This window comes from Silurus meridionalis, chromosome 22 (genome assembly GCF_014805685.1).
Source record: "Silurus meridionalis isolate SWU-2019-XX chromosome 22, ASM1480568v1, whole genome shotgun sequence".
NCBI lineage: Eukaryota > Metazoa > Chordata > Actinopteri > Siluriformes > Siluridae > Silurus > Silurus meridionalis.
The window spans coordinates 12,363,266-12,381,218 of NC_060905.1; the positions used below are offsets into that span (position 1 = coordinate 12,363,266).

Here is a 17,953-nt window from a genome sequence, read left to right on the forward strand (position 1 = left end):
AGTTGGGAACAGATCAAATTAAGACCTATAGTAAGCCGAGTAGGGAGATAATATTGACGTGACCTGCGTGCTATAAAATATTTACAAAGTAAAGGGATATTGACTAACTTAAAAGCATTTAATTCAGCCACAAAAAAGTGTTATGTTTTCTTTTCATAAAATGTATATATATGTCTTTGATTTTCAGCTGTGATACACAAACATGGCATGGTTGCAGAGTGTGGTTATCATCAGTTTATTCATTAGTTCATTATTCGAACAGCTAATGATGGTAGGCACTGGGCTTTGTCAAAGTGATCCTCTGGTGAATCTAGTCTATGATTATTGTTTTCACTGCAGTCTTCTCTTTAGTAATTTTATCAGTCAGCCTAATAACTATGCTGAAAGCACAAGAGAAGAGAATTTACAAATTGCTTCTCCATATTTCAGTGACAAATCCTGTCAATCTGGAGAGAAAGCTAGCGCGAGAGAGGGAGAGAGAGAGAGAGAGAGAGAGAGAGAGAGAGAGAGGAGAAAGAGAGCAGCTTTTCCTGTAAAGCAAGGCATTAGAGAAGTGATTATTATAGTCCATTAATGTTAACAAGAGAAATCAACGTTCGAGTTGCAGATCTCAGAATAAAAATCCAATTAACATATTGGAAATGCACAACCGTCATTTTAAAATTTTATTTTCTTCTTCTTCTGGCTTCTGACATTAGGGGTCGCCACAGCGGATCATCCCTCTCCATACTGTCTCCAAAACGTCCTACATGCGTTGTCCCTCTAATAAACTCATTTCTAATCCTGTCCATCCTTGTCACTCCTAACAAAAACCTCAACATCTTCAGCTCTGCTACCTCCAGCTCCACCTCCTGTCTTTTAGTCAATGCCACTGTCTCTAAACCATACAACATTGCAGGTCTCACCACAGTCCTATACACTTTCCCTTTCACTCTTACAGACACTCTTCTATCACAAATTACTCCTGCCACTCTTCTCCACCCTGCCTGCACTCTTTTCTTCACTTCTCTAACAAACTCTTCATTACTTTGCACTGTTGACCCCAGGTACCTGAACTCCTCCAAATTCTCCAGCTCTTCTCCCTGCAACCGCACCACTCCACTGCCTTCCCTCTCATTCACACACATGTACTCTGTCTAACTCCTAATGACTTTCATTCCCCTTTGCTCCAGCACGTATCACCAGCTCTCCAGGCTCTTCTCAACCTGCTCCCTACTCTCACCACAAATTACAATATAATCCGCAAACATCATAGTCCACGGAAACTCTTGTCTTACCTCGTCCGTCAACCTGTCCATTACCACTGCTTAGACCTGATCCTTAATGCAGTCCAACCTGCACCTTAAACCAGTATGTCGTTCCTACTGCACACATTACTGCTGTCACACTGTCCTCATACATGTCCTGCACCATCCTCACATACTTCACTGACACACCTGACTTCCTCATACAATACCACAACTACTCTCTCGGCACCCTGTCATACGCTTTCTCTAAATCCACAAACACACAATGCAACTCCCTCTGACCTTCTCTATACTTCTCCATCAACATTCTCAAAGCAAATGATGCGTCTGTGGTGCTCTTCCTTGGCATGAAACCATACTGTTGCTCACAGATGGTCACCTCATCTCTCAGCCCTGGCTTCCACTACTCTTTCCCATAACTTCATGGTGTGACTGATCAACTTTTTTTCCCCCTGTAGGTCCTCAGGCATCCTCTCACCTTCCAAAATCTTGTTAACCAATCTTGTTAAAAACTCCACTGCCCCCTCTCCTAAACATCTCCATGCTTCTACTGGTATGTCATCGGGTCCTACTGACTTTGCACTCTTCATCCTCTTAATTGCTCTCACTTACTCCTTACTAATCCTATTTTCTTTCTCCTTATGCTCTCTTGCACTTCCTTATTCCACTGCCACATCTCTTTGTCTTCCTTTCTCTTTCCAGATGTCACACCATGTACCTTTCTAGCTGTCTCCCTTATCAATTCTGCAGTAGTTGCCCAATCATCCCGCACCCCTTCACCACCACCAAGCCCCTGTCTGACCTCTTCCCTGAAACTCTCACTACAGTCTTCCTCCTTCAGCTTCCAACATCTTCTTCTTCTTTCAGTCCTCACTCTCCTCCTCTTCTTCACCTCCAAAACCATCCTACAGACCACCATCCAATGCTGTCTAGCTACACTGTCCCCTGCCAACATTTTACAGTCTCCAATCTCCTTCAGGTTGCATCTCCTGCATAGAACATAGTCCACCAGTGCGCACCTTCCTCCACTCTTATACGTCACCCTATGATCCTTCTTCTTAAAATACGTATTCACCACTGCCATTTCCATCCTTTCAGCAAAATCTACCACCATCTGCCCTTCCACATTCCTCTCCTTAGAGCCATATGTACCCATCACCTCCTCATCCCTTCTGCTCCCTTTACCTACATTGCCATTAAAGTCTGCCCCAATCACCAATTGTTCTTTCTTAGGTACACCATCTAACACTTCATCTAACTCACTCCAGAATTTTTCCTTCTCTTCCATTTCACAACCAACTTGTGGACCATAGGCACTGATGACATTTATCATCACCCCTTCAACCTCCAGCTTCACGTTTATAACCCTATCAGAAACTCTCTTTACCTCCACTACACTCTAGTTACTAAACTCTTCCTTCGAATTTACCCCTACACCATTTCTCTTTCTATCCACACCATGAAAGAAGAGTTCAAACCAACCTCCAATGTTCCTCATATCAGCTACCTCTCTCCCTTTACCAGTCATAGTACCAACATTTAAAGTACCAACCCTAACCTCTACTCTCCTACACTTATCCTTTTCCTACTGTCTCTGTAGATGTCTTCATCCTCTCCTTCTTTACCAACAGTAGCCCAAATTCCACCGGTACCCTGTTGGCTAACAAGACCTGTGGCGGTCGTTGGTAACCCAGGCCCCGACCGATCCAGTATGAAAGTCTAAATTTGTGATCCGCATATTTAATTTGGCACATGTTTTACGCTGGATGCCCTTCCTAACGCAACCCTCCCTATTTATCCATGCTTGGGACCGGCACTAAGATTGCACTGACTTGTGCAACCCTAACATAATATTCCAAAACCACTACTGCACAGAAACATAACTGTAGACCGATCAGCCAAACAATTAAAACCACCATTTTAATATGCCGGTATCTAATATGGCATCTAGCACCAAGACGTTATCAGCAGATCCTTTACATACTGTAAATTGCAAGTTGGGGCTTCCATTGCCTGGACATGTTTGTCCAACACAGCCTACAGATTTCATAACCAGATTGAGATCTGGGGAAATTGAAGGCCAATCAAAAATTTGAACTCTTTGTTATGTTCCTCAAAGCATTCCTAAAATTTTCAGCATGCTGAAGGAAGACACTGCTATTAGGGACCATTATCATTATCATGAATTTGTGTCTTTAGTCAACAATAGAAACAATATTTAGGTTTATGGTATATACCAAAATAATGTCCACATCAAGGTTTCTCAGCAGAACAATGCCCAGAGGACCTCACTGCCTCTCCCTGCTTGCCTTCATTCTGTAGTATATCCTGATGCCATCTCTCCCCCAGGTAAGGAATTTGCACTCACCCGGACAAACACATGGTTCATCAGATCAGGCTACCTTCTTCTGCTTAATGGTTAGAGTTCTGACCACATACTCACATGCTCAAGCTCACTTTCCCTCTGTATATTGCAAGGTTCTAAATAAATCTATACACAACAATAATTGCAACTCGTGAAAAATAAAACCGTGCCCTTCAAAAAACAAGAGAGGTGGCATTCATGAATTGTAGTATACATGAGAGAGACACAGTTTCAAGGTAGAGAGTGTGCAGTGGAGTGGATGAATGAAATTGCCTACTTTGTTCTATATTTACACTTTAATTGAATCCTTAAGAACATTATTTCCCAAATAAAATTAGGTTGTCTTTTTACACAGGGCAGAAATAGTGCACAGTTTCACAGAGAAAAATCAAAAACACTTTTTAATGCTATCAGTAAAATAAACCCAGAATCTTGTGTAATCTCTTTAGCCTGCAAACACCAGGGTAAGATGAAATCCTATGTGCCCACTGTAGCTTTCAGCTTTTATTTTTGTTCTTGGTTCTGTTATTGTAGTCCATCAACTTTATAAGGTTTGGTGAGTTCCGAGATTTTTTTGCTCACTACATTTGTAAAGTGTGGTTATTTGTGTTGTATAGACTTTCCTTCAGCTCTAGCCTGGCCCCCCTTCTCCAGACCACTATCAGTAACATGGTATTTTGTGTTCAAAATCCCAGCACTTTCTAAAATACTCACACCAGCATGTCTGACACTGACAGCCGGTGGGATCTAAACAAAAGTGAGCAATTAAATTGTATTTTATCAATTTAATATGTGCCAATTTAATCGATTACTTAAATTAATCAATATAATAAAAAATGTATTGCATTATTTCAATTGACTACATTTAATTTTTTATACATTTCTATTTATTTAAACCAAGCAACCATTTTAATTACAATTGTTTAAAAAATTTAACCAACACAATTTTATGTTTTGCATTTCTTCTCTAACTGTCCTGAAATTGAACTGAACCGAGGTACATACCGAATCGTGAATTTTGTGTACATTGTTTACATTGCTAGTAGTAGTAGTAGTAGTAGTTGTATAGTGAATGCTATATCAGCATCTTTGGGGCAAAACCACTCACATGTAAGACATCATAATGATAATGGCATTAATTTTGTGGATTTGCTCTATCAAGCTAATTATTTTATTACTTAAAAAAATGGTGTTCAAAGCAGATTTCAAATGACTTTAGGTGCTCTAAAGTACATTAAAAGCATCTTTTGCCAAATGTACCTTTTTTTTTTTTTTTTTTTTGAACCAATTTAAGATCAAAAATCAAAAGTGTTCAACACACAAAAAGAGAGTGCAGCCTGGTGGAGCAGACTGCAACATGGCATGATGGATGTTAAAGCGCTGAGACATTTCAACCTCATGAGACAGATATAAATCATTGGAAAGAGGGTGAAATGACTAAGAAAGAAAGATCAGAGATTCAGATGAACAAAAGGAAGGAGAGAGAGGCTATTAATTTATAATCACATGACGAGATTGGAAACAAGATAAAAAAAAAAACTATATCATAAGGGGGCACATTCAGAATAGAGATAAGATGGATCAAATACTATTCTATAATTTGCAACATGATGGTAGCTCTTGTTAAAATAAGAACACTTTGTGGTAATTACTTAATGTGGTAATTACAACTTTACATGCAGCAATAGATTTTCAATACACTAGATTCATAACACATTTGATGATTATTTGAAGGTTTACCGTAATTTTTTTTGTATATTATCACATTAGCCTTCCCTTTCATTTGTATATTTTTATGTTGTCTGCTCCCTTTTCAGCTGACAGCAAGGAAAAGTAGACATGATCTGCTGCTCCAGTCTGCATGTTCTGTATTCTGTGTTTAAAAGCAGTTGTCTAGAAGCTTTTTAAAATAAACATGAAGTGTATGCAGGTAATTTTAATAAACCATAAGAAATATGGGAGAAATATTGGTAATCATGTGAGTAATACTAAAAAGGAAAGCAAACTAAAAAAAAAAAAAAAACATAATACACTGTGCAAAGCGAATTTTATCCTGCTTTTTACACTTGTCAGTGATAAGCCAACTGCAAGAAGATAATCTGTAAGAACAATCAATACTAGTCCTCATGCATTTCTATCCTCCATCCTCTCCACCGCACCATTGCAGTTTAAATAGAGTCATCACTGTTTAGCTAATCCTTTCTTTCCTTTCTTTCTTAATTCATATCTTTATACCCTCACCATTGTTTTACAACTAAGAAGGCACAATGTGTCATTTAGGAGACTACAAGGAAAAAGACATCTAGAGGGGAAAAAAGAAAAGTAGATAGATAGATAGATAGATAGATAGAGAGAGAGAGAGAGAGAGAGAGAGAGAGAGAGAGAGAGAGAGAGAAAGATGGCTCCCTAGGCAGCTTTTTTCTCCAGTTAAACAGGTCCAGAAGCGAATCGTCAAGCAGTCACTCTTCACAGTTACAAATGAGTCCATTAGCATAGCAGAGTCTGCCCTTTGGTAAACAGACAGCAGATTATTTATCCACCGCCTTTCATCTTTACACTGCAATGGAGATGTGTATATGTTTATGTATTTATTTTTGGAAATGTGAAGCAGTCAGTAAAATGGCATGTTTGAACTCATCTCAAGATGCAAAATTTATTAATAGAATTAGGTAAAGATGTTAAGAGATTTTGTCCTATAAAAATGAAGGAAACTTTGCTTATGACTTTTCAGACCATTCCCTGTGATGTGCCGGTAACCGAATCAAGCGCAAAAAAGACAATTACCTTTAATTTGCCAATACAATGAAAATTGTATAATTACAAAGAAAATGATAAAATAATGATTTTACAGATTTTTGACCAGCACCAACCTAGACAGTTGAAAAGGAAAACAAAGAAAAACAAAGAAATAAACAAAAATAAAAAACAAAACTAAAAGACAGAGTAGCTGATGTAAGCATAAAAATGTGATGTGTGGCACAGAAATGGACCCATTTATCCACTGGGCTAAACTAGATGTAATAAAACATCTTCTCCTCCAGCGACACAGGGTAATTTCACTCTGATAGACTGTGAGTTCAGGTATTGTTATTGTCTGGAAACTAAGATTAAAGAAAAAAATACATTCAGTTGCTAAGCGCCATATTTGTTATGATCCTGATACAATGGCAAAAAAAAAAAACAAGGTTTGAGATCGCACTTCTGGCTTCAGTTTAATGGAGCTGAAAAAATTAATTTGAGATTATTACATGGGTTCACCTGGTAATTAGTAAGTAGTTGCAAAAAGTGGGCGCAAATCCTGTCATATCCAATCAGCTGAGCCTTTCTCATTACCTTAAGTAGTGTGTGCTTGAAGATGTTTATTTTATACTTGTTTTTTTCACATTGCACATGCTTTTAAAAGGGTTCACTTATGTGTGGGTTGCTAGAAGTTTTTATCAGGTAATTAAGTGAGTAAAATATCTTGGCAAAGATACAAAAACATTACAGTTGTGGAGTTCATGTTACAGTTTCTCAGTTCTTGCTTTTTATATAGCCCAAAAAGACCAGTCATCACTATATGTCACTATGACACAAGAAACCAAGTTTCTGCTCAATCAGACTTACGGTTCTGAGAAACAGTTATATATACTGTATACTATACTCTTGCCTATGTTTAAGATCACCCAAACCAGAATCCTGACCTGAATATATATTTTATTATAAATCCATTACACTTTTTTAACCCTGTTCATAGACTCCCGAATGTTTGTTCCCTGCTCCCAAAACACATGGTTTAACTAACTAGCTAATTAACAGCTGTTCATGAGAAGTAAGAGAAGGAAAAAAATAAATAAAATGTACAGTACATAGTGGTTCTTCAGAACGGAGTTTGAAAATCTGTGCATGAGTAAATAAGGCTCTGACTCACTAGAATTAATTTACATGTCGTGTCTAAATGTGGTTTACAAATGTCAGCAAGATTATTATAATAACTGAGGTCAAGACATCAGTTTTGGTAAGATAAAGCATAGACCATTGGGTTTTGTGCTTAAAAGAAAAATATGACGATGCTAATTCTAATGAAACATACTGAATTAATTAAATGAAATAGATAAAGGATGTGGATTGCATATCAATATACAGGTAGTCCCAAAGTTACAACTAGCAAAGTCCACTAAAGGTGGAAGAGCATTTTCACATTTAGCTCCTAAACTCTGGAATAGTCTTCCTGACAGTGTTCGGGGTTCAGAGCCACTCACCCAGTTTAAGTGTAGATTAAAAAGATATCTTTTTAGCAAAGCCTACACATAACATACGTCTCACATCATAACCTTGTGCTCCAGAACATCTGATCACATGCACATTATCAACTTGTGCTGTTAATATAATGAACAGCAGCTACGCTAATTCCTCTCCACTGCTTCTCTTTCTCTCCCCATCCCGAGGCTTCCTGAGGTTTGGCCAGTTTCAGTCACGTCCCACCTCATGAAGATTATGGACTTTAAAGAAGTAGATGCCAAACTAGCAAACATCCTGAACCATCTAGAGACGTACCAGTGCCAATTTGATCCCACTGCATATGTGGAGTTTGACATTGGACCTCCTGGAGTGTTTAAAGGCTCTGGCATGGAGAAGCTGATGCTGGATCTGTGATGATCACAAATGCTGAGCTCAGTAGCTCCTACTTTTATACCAAAGACTGTTGAAAGAACATTTACTAATAATCTTGTACTTCAGTGCTCATGTTAGTTCTCACTCTCCAGTGTTCTGTATTGTTGAAAGATTTATGATCAAACTCCTGATGTCAACCAAATGAGGATGGGTTCCCCTTTTGAGTCTGGTTCCTCTCAAGGTTTCTGCCTCATAACATCTAAGGGAGTTTTTCCTTGCCACAGTCGCCATGGCTTGCTCATCAGGGATAAATGCACACCATTCACCTTGACTGTTGTTTCTGTAAAGCTGCTTTGAGGCAATGTCTGTTGTGAAAAGCGCTATAGAAATAAACTTGACTTGATTTGACTTACAACTGTTCGACAGAGGATTTTTTGATCTTACAATGACGATAGTGATATGACAAAATAAATTTCATGCAGCAGGCAAATGTAGCAGTGTATATGGGTACAACACGTTGGGACACTGCTATAATGTATGCATTACCTGCCTTGTGAGATGTCTTATTCTCGTCAGCGGTCAACAGAGTTTGGTTGTCTCACTGTTTGAGCACATTTTATGTGGGTTTTTTAGGGGTTTTAAACCGCCACCTGCTGCCACCTACAAATATGCTATAAAGTTTATAAATTAGTCTACTGTAAATTGCTCTGTTTTGCTAAATTATTTAATGTAATTGTTAAATTATGCGCTAGACCATGTCTCGACTTTTGATAATTTTAAGTTACGATGGGGTCATCGGAATGCATCTCCAGCGTCGGAAACTACCTGAAGATACACACACATATAGTGGCACACATTGCTTGAGACATCTGTGAATGTATAGCCATCTGTGAAAGTCTGAGCTGCTAAAAAAAAGGGTTCTATAGGGTTCTTATATTTAAATGATACACTTTACTTTGTTTATAACTATTAAAAAATAAACATTGTGTAAAAGTGAAGCAAAATCAGTCTTCCATAAAGATTTTGTCAAATCTAGTACTGCCAGGTGCCAAATGCAGATGAATTTTGCTTCTGTCACCCATATAATTGACATAAGCTAGCACAAAACCAACAATATCTTATTAGATTCCACATTACAGAACTCTCCAGAGAGCTCAACTCTGGACAATGGCCATTTTACATGGTTAGGCTCAACAGATAAGCAGTAGCTGTCTTATACACAAATGTGGGAAGTACAGATAAACAGACAGACAGACAGACAGACAGACAGACAGACAGGCAGACAGACAGACAGACAGACAGACAGACAGACAGACAGACAGACAGACAGACAGACAGACAGACAGATAGATAGATAGATTTCAAATAGTTCCCACTTTAGCTGCTGCTTATGCAGGATACTGTTGCTGAGATGTGATTTACAATTCTGTAAACAAGACAGAATTTACTGCTTAGGTAGGAAGCCTTTAATCCAGAGTTTTTTGATGACACCACAAACAATTTAGATAGACACTTCACGAACGCCTTACAAGCAAATCTGATTATTCATCTATGCAATTACACTATGTAAATATTTTAATACATTGTGTTAAGTACACAACTTTATTCTATTTTCAAAACATACTCACAAGCAGTCTATACCCAGCACTTGATACACTGAACATTTTCAGCTCTTGCCTAAGGCCACTTGTGCTCACAGTCATCACCTGCCCGATTCTGGCATTTTTCTATAGCAAGTCACTTTTTTTCTTTGTTACCAAGGTGATCACCTCAATATTCCATGTATTCAGCTACTGTACAATTCTTCTAAAGAAGAAATAATAAGCAAGAGAAAGAGAGGTAGTTGCAGCAAGAAAACTGAAATAGAAATATTATTTAGAAAAGTAAATGAGTCAATGACTGGGAGAATGTCAACAATTATTTACCTTTCAGGGTATTTTTTACAACAATGAATCCAGGGTTCATGCCATAACAAGTTCCCAGTAGAAGAAATAAAATAAATTTATATAAATTTACATCACATTCTTGGTACAAATAGCACAAATAGCAAGTACTGGCCATAACATCAAACCCTTAACATGTTTTTCCTCCATGGAATTCTGCCAGTTTTTTTGATTGGGTTAGAAACATTGGATCGAAAGGCTAAAAAAAAAAAAAAAAAAAAAACATTTAAAAAAGGCAAGCTTATGACTAGGGTATGTAGATCTTCTGCACATTTAGTTTGAAGTGACCACTGGCAAGAAACCTGCATGTATTCTGTATAAACTCCTCGTATGAGAAGGTCTTAAAGGATTTTGACAAAACAAACTGTGCAAATTAGAGTGCCAAGTGACCGATTGGTTTGGATGTGTTGTTCTCAAGTTTCTAAAACTTTTGTCTTTGTCTGCAGGGCTCTCTTTGACATCAAGCCCAAAAAGCCACTCTGGCACATTGGGTAGGTTTTATAAGGTTGACTTGCATGTGTCCAGCAGCAGGATTATGTCAACCATTCTTGGCACCATCCATAAACTATTCTAGTGGAGAGCCTTTTTGTATCAGAGCCTAGATGTTGTACTGCCAAGAGTGGCGCTTTACCAAGCTCCATCACAGAGAGGTTGATAGCTGCATATTGGAGTTATTTTTTCAAGGCAAGCAGCAAAATGGATAATAGGATGAAGTGGGACGTTGAGACATATGATGCCCAAGCCCCAATTGCAGTCACACTGATGAAATTTTGGTGGAGTCTTATGACCCTGCCTTAAGTGCAGGCAATTCTTTTTACTGAACACTGTGCCTTGTCCAGTAAAACCACCTGTGATGTTATAGATGTGTCAATACCAAGCACAGTGAAAACCTGACCAGCATCATGTGGAAGAACACATTCAGTGTGTCATCCACTGTCAACACACAATCCAATTTGGGCTGCTGCTATTTTAAGGTTGTCCCTCATGGCATGTTAGGATGCTGGTAAAGGGCAATTCAGATGAATTTACAGATGCTGCTGATGCATCACAGTTTAGCATCAGGTTCTTGGCTAAAATGGAGCTAAAGGAACAAACATCAGGATCAGTGATTGTTACTGAGTCATGGCTAATGCTAGGTTGTACACACACAGGTTGAGGGGCATTCGATCATGCTAGAGGTAAATATTAACAGATCAACGGGTCACTTGGTGAAGTCACAAAAGCACTGAGGAAAGACACACTTTGAAATAGTGAACCCAATTCAGTCTAGTACTCTCTGGTTTCTAAATGAATCCAAAATGTATGTAATAAGTTCACCAAGGACATAAAGACATGAAACAAAATAATGAGAGTCTGATACTAGCTTTAAACAGAGAACTACGACGCGTAGATGTAAGTTGTTACACAGATACTGTAGCTACAAGTTGTACACAAGGTCCAAAAAGAAGATGCTAGTGGACAATAGTGTGTATGGTATGCAAGAAATGTCTATGTGTCCATGCACAAGAACAAATTCAGGTGATTCTTCCTAGCTGGTAAAATTAAATCACCATTGCATTATAATTTCTACCAGAATAAAAATAGTTGCTAGGCAGAAGGATAATCTTTTTCTCCTGGTTAACATGCTCTGTGATTTACATCACTCCCCACAGCCCCAATATCTCAAAGTCAGAACATCCACTCTGATTTAAATGGAATCCATATGTTAATGTATGTGCATTTAGTTACAGTGCATACAATTTGTTTTATAAATGTATTGATTAATTTTGATTAAATTCCCGGACAAAGACAAAATGGTTTTGTCAAGTCCTAATTAATGATCCTGTGCACATTTTCCGTTATAACATTTTGTCTTATACAAAGTCTCTCTTAGCTTTCGAAATGAGCAGGCAAGAAATTATACAAAACTAATACAATTTAGCCAACAGATTTTCATAAAGTATGTACACATGTGGCAGCAGTTTGCTTCCAAGTTAATTACGGTTATTTTTTCTCTCACGAACAAAAACATGCATGCATGCACACAAGCGCACATACACAAACAAGCCTGCTGAATTATAAAAGAGAACACTAACTTGGGGCACTACAAATTATATGATTTACAGTTACATTATGAGATATCACATGCACTATCATAATCCTAAAAAAACATTCATTGCACTACTGTATCTGCAGATGATATATGTGCAGTAAGATGTTCTCTGCATTTTTACAAAAAACGTGGTCTTGTTTCAATAGATTATTTCTTCTAGCTGTAAAACCCGGCAGTACATACAACATTAAATAAATTGCCATTTATCACACCTGAATATGCACAGCTGTATTGCCCCAGTGTTCTCAAACTGGTTCCCTTTAAAACATCCCTGTAAAGAATGGATTTTATATGTGAGCAATCTATTGCCTCAGTTACATTCTGCAAACTGGCAACGATGTGAAATCCCATTTCATTGTTGTTTTTTTGCATTGCCTTATTTGAATTTGTAATGTATTGCACCACTGGTTTTATGAAAACATTTAAGACGCCATTATTCAGCCTATAGTTAGGTGTGAAATGTCGCCAATATCTTGATAAAACATGCCTGTGGCTACAAAGAGTAGAAATCACTTGAGTATTAGCAGGGATGCTATACTGCATTTTGTTTTGCCTCTCTAAAACTTTCTGCCAGAGATCAAAAAAGATTTCACTGGGCAAACAAATTGATAAGCCACTCATCACTCTCAGCAAAGAGGTTGTGATCCTTAAAAACACATTTCCAGTGCTCCCTGTGCCAAATGTTCAAGCAAGCCAACTTCAGCAATTGTCTGCACCAGTCCAATCAATCTTTAGAATGTGCCTCTAATAGGATTTTACTTTACATTTCATCTGTGTCACCTGCCTGCACCATGCTGTGAGCACCGTAGTGAGCAATTACTGTGAATTATGCTGAAATGATTGACAATAAGTGTGATAAGAGCTTATCAGTTCACCCATGATTACAATTTATCAGCACTAGGCATTTCTGCATACACATGATCAGGAGAAGGTCTAAATATACACACATCCTCACACACAAGAATAACTTGATAAAGCTCTAATCATTTTCACACTTCACTACTGTGACTCTCTTGCTCGCTTCCATTCACATGCCTTGACTTTTCCACAGAGTGTTAAGAATGCTGCTGCTCATCTAACTCATAATTATTCTTTTTACTACTCAATTCAGGTCACTTCACAAGCTCCCTTCCCAAGCAGCTCTTGTCCAGAACCCTGGATTATGCAGCACATAAAATACTGTTCACATACACAATTTTTTTAGGTTATCATCCTTTAGAACATTCTTAACCAGTGACCTCAGCTGGTTGTACTTTTTATTTTTAATTTGTTTTGCAATTTTTTTTTTTTAAGAGTGTCTGCCAAAGTACTAAGTGCAAACAGAAAAGTAAGAAAAGACACCTAGGATAACAGTAATGCAGTGACTCAGGCATCATATAACATCACATAATAAGGTCTAAGTACTCACAGTAGAGTGAGTTAGTCAACGAAATGAGGCTATCATTTCTCAGCATGACCACTAATGAGATAAACTTGCCATTACCAGCTAATTATAGGAGCAATGCTGGGAACAATTGTAGACCCTTGTAACTGACTGGACAGATGGATTGACTCAACAATAGCAGCTTGGCAATACTAGGCTTTAAATTCATTTTGATCGGAAGTACAAAGATGGATGGATGGATGGATGGATCAACAGAGTTAAATAATTAATTAACTGATTCATGCACCGATAACATTACAGCCTTGTAGATGGGGATTAATGGACAAATTCGTGTTTAATTACATTATAACTACTTAGAACTTTCAGTGTCTTTGTACACTGTTGAAGAAGAGTGGCATCCAGACAAACATGCTACAGTTACATGGGGTATCCAGCTGTGCTGCAACTGATGAAGAGCTCTTCAAGGAAGTGAAAGGTTTGATTGTAATCTAACAAATTAGTGGCAGTGTCTGTGTGCAACAGAAAAATAGTGAGAGAGAGAGAGAGAGAGAGAGAGAGAGAGAGAGAGAGAGAGAGAGAGAGAGAGTGAGAAAGACAAGAGAGTGCTGACAAGTAAGAAGTGGAGTTTACAAAGTAGGTCAAGCATCTCCATGTCTAATGAAAGCTATTTCCTAATTCAGTAAAATAACACCTTTTTCAGTTATGGAGCTTTGAAAGGAACATATATTTCTATTAGATTTTTAAGGGGCTAAAGTGTTGGTGCAGCCTGACACCCACTTACCTATCCTTAATTCACTAATGAGCTCAATCACTGCACTTTTTCACAGCAGCTGTCTAGCATCACCTCAAATTAAATTACACTGTGGGTCCACCCGGGTATAAACAAAGTGCACTCTAATTCACAGCTTAGATTCCAGCTGTCATACCTTCTGCAATGGTGCTGGGCAATATAATATTATCCTGGTATTTTCGACTGTATTACATAAAATATGTGTAAAGAAAGCTTTAAGGGCATAACAATCGGGCTAGTGATGTCATGCTGTGGTCAATTGTGAAAAAATCTGCTATGTTGTTATGCAATTATGGTGCAATTCAGGTAAAGTACGCTAACATTACGTAGAAATAGGCGATGTGCTACTAACAATTTTGCTATAATTTCTATAGACAGTTGTATTGAGTTAGACATCATTCTACAGACTCCCTGCTTAGAGGAAAAATAAAGATGAGAGGTGGCAAAGACATGGGTTGGGTTTCAAGATGAAAATGCAATCAAATTATTTTTAGAAGTATCTATGACAACATTCAAAAAGTGTTTTTCGTCCTGATTAAAACCTTATTAGCACTGTTTTGTAAGTGAATATAAATTAATGTTCCAAAGTTGATCTGTGTTGATATTATCGCCTGGGTTTTTATAAGGACTTTTCACAGTTGAAACTGTTAACCCTGGGTCATTCTTAACCTTGGGGAAATTGAATCCTCGCATCTAGTTCCATGTATCACACTGCTCATACTTGGGTTTAATTAATCCTGGGGATTTATATTCTGACATTTCACAGTTGTACATTCATAAACCTTAAAAAAATGTATTGCACATTTGATGGTCACACCGAAACAATTCACACTATAGATGTTTGGGAAGTTACAATAAAAAAGGTGTCCTAAATCTGCTTTAAAATTCCTAGTGTGAAGCATTCCCCTATCCAGGGTTAAAAGCAGTGTTTAGAACGATGATAAGTGTAGTGGGAAAAGCCCTGTAGTATTATAATGTAATGTATGTCTTTGTTACAATATATGTATGTGTGTGTATGTGGCCTGAACAACAGTCAATAAAGTGTACACTTGCTCCTACACTGAAGCTTCAAACACTTTCTTGAATTTCTTTGCTTTATTACAGCCCTCATTACAAGTACAAAAACTCATCAGCTACACACCTTTCTCAAGCCAGCATGCTTCCAAACGCACTTTTATCAACAGAGTGTTAAGCTATTTAGATTCAAGCACAGCCTTTAAACTCATATCTTAAATGGACCAGCATCCAATCGTTTCCAGGTACCCAAAGAGAAAATTATAATTTTCCATAGACACACAGCAAACCAGGAAAACATTAGCAGTTCAGATCGGAGCACTGTCGAAAAGGAACAGGAGAAAGTACTCACTGCTTCCTCATCTGTAAATTGAGTTCCATTATCAGCAGTAGGGGGAAAACGCTTCTCTGGAGACCAACCAATGCTTCTGCAGTTGGCATTCACTCACAGGAATCTGAAACAAAGAGATAAAGACAGAGAAATATCTCGTTATATATACACAGTATACACAGTATACTAACGTATCCAGGTTAAACCATTGTCTATTACACTTTGTCATATGATTACATCCCGAGTTTCATTGAAACCAATGAATCTAATGGGCATTAATAAAATATTTAGCAACAGAAGCGATATTATTATTATACTATAAGGAAATCGCTCTACTTTAAAAGACATATCTTCTATATTCCATTAAATTTGGACAAAATGTGGCTAGGGCCTTGAAGTTAGAACGATGTATCAAATGTTTACTGGGATCCTTAAATAAGAAAACACACTGCAATTTTTATGAAACCCAATTTTTTTATATTGCACCACTAAAGTAGTCCTGTCCCAAAATTGGTCACATTTGCAATACTGTCCACTTGAGCCATAGTACCTCGTACCTAATGGGCTGAAAATGGGAAACACACACACACACACTTACTAAAGTGAACAAATAAAGAAAACATGTCACATATTACATAACATAGCAATAAAACAGCAACAATATAGGGTTGCTCAAGCTAAAGTATGGTTTTAGCAATGATGCTCATTTCCCTACAGTGAAATATTAGGTAATGGTTCCGACTAAATTTGCACGAGCTGGAGGTAGAATAATTAGAACACAACTTTGCTATTCTTCCCACTGGGCAGAAAGGCAACAGAAGAAAGAGAATATAGGTCATGGTAGAAGGATGCTTATCAAGTCACCACTAAGTTCATTTCAAAACTAATTATAAATTCAAACTGCAAGAAAGCAATTACGAATTCTGGGGGTGCCTGTGTGGGTGTGTGTCTGAGTATTAAGCTTGCGCCAATGTGTCAGAGTCTTTGTGTGCATATGTATGTGTAGAATGAACCCAAATGGATCACTGTGTGTGAATGTCTCCTAAGAATTGAGACTGTGCCGGGTCGTTGCATCATTAATACTGAATTAATTTCCTAGTCTCATAATTATCTGGTTATGATACTGATTACTTTTGACACCGGGAACAGTCACAGACAACCGCTTACACTCGCCAACAAAAGTTAGAAAACAAAGTGCAGATTTCTCGTGCCCTTATCCTTGTAGACCTCTCATTGCTGGACTCCAGTCTATCGCCAATTTAAATACAATGACCTTGACTAGTGCTCTGAGATAACACCATATCCTTGCTTCCTTTGCTGCTTCCTATTCACTTTTCGTCTCATGGAGTGCAGCTGAGGATTATTGCTCTGTGCTGTCCAAATCTGCCAGGGCTTGGAAATTAAATGTCAGACCCTCTTCTTTCACTGCAATTGAAGGTGAATAGTAATACTGCATAATGAGCAACAAAACCAGCAAAAAATAAAAAAAATAAAAATTATCTGCATTGTATCTATGTATAATAAATACTTAGTGAAGATATCACTCGCACTTAGATATTCTTTCATCTGGTATGGTGTGCACATTTGTTATGGGTGTAATGCATTGCCTTTGGATCTGTATATAAACCTCTGTCTACAGGGTTCTGACCTAAACCAAAATTAAACATTGAAAAACACTAGAGGGAAAGACACCTAGAAAGGCTAGCTTTGTCTGTATAGTCTGTGAAATCTGATAGACAAGTTTCAGTTTGGCACAGTAATAAATTTTTTGGTGTGCATCTGCCTGTTTAGCTCTTTCTAGTTTCCCAGATAAAAATTGGAGCCCAATAATAAACTAATATGACCCTCACTTGGCAGTAACTCATGATGAATAAATGAACACTTCAAATGCATGTTAAAAAATATGGTCTTTGTATTTCCTGCTAACTTAATATTGACAGCTTATGTACATAAGGTCATGAGACCTTTAGTCTTAAACAGATGTCATGGAACTTTTCTGCAAATGAAATGAACAAACAAAAAAGTGCCTATTAATAATTGTATTTGTATACTTTTTGAGTGTAAACACATACAAGCCAAAGAGTCAATATATCAGCAAAAATAGCATTTTTTGCTTTAAACTGGAACAGTTTAACCGATTGCAAGATGTATCAGTTCGTTCCCTATTACAGCTGCAAAAACAATATACTTTTCC

At 37.7% G+C, this 17,953-nt stretch overlaps 1 protein-coding gene across 4 annotated transcripts in view; it reads right to left on the reverse strand.

Annotated features, from left to right (window-relative positions):
* Positions 1-17,953, reverse strand: part of dlgap3 (discs, large (Drosophila) homolog-associated protein 3) — a 155,336-nt gene that overhangs the window by 56,659 nt on the left and 80,724 nt on the right. For all 4 annotated transcript variants that reach the window (XM_046834838.1, XM_046834840.1, XM_046834839.1 and 1 more), the window contains one exon: positions 15,781-15,883. The gene's annotated coding sequence lies outside the window, so the exon portion shown is untranslated. The remainder of the gene's footprint in view (positions 1-15,780; positions 15,884-17,953) is intronic.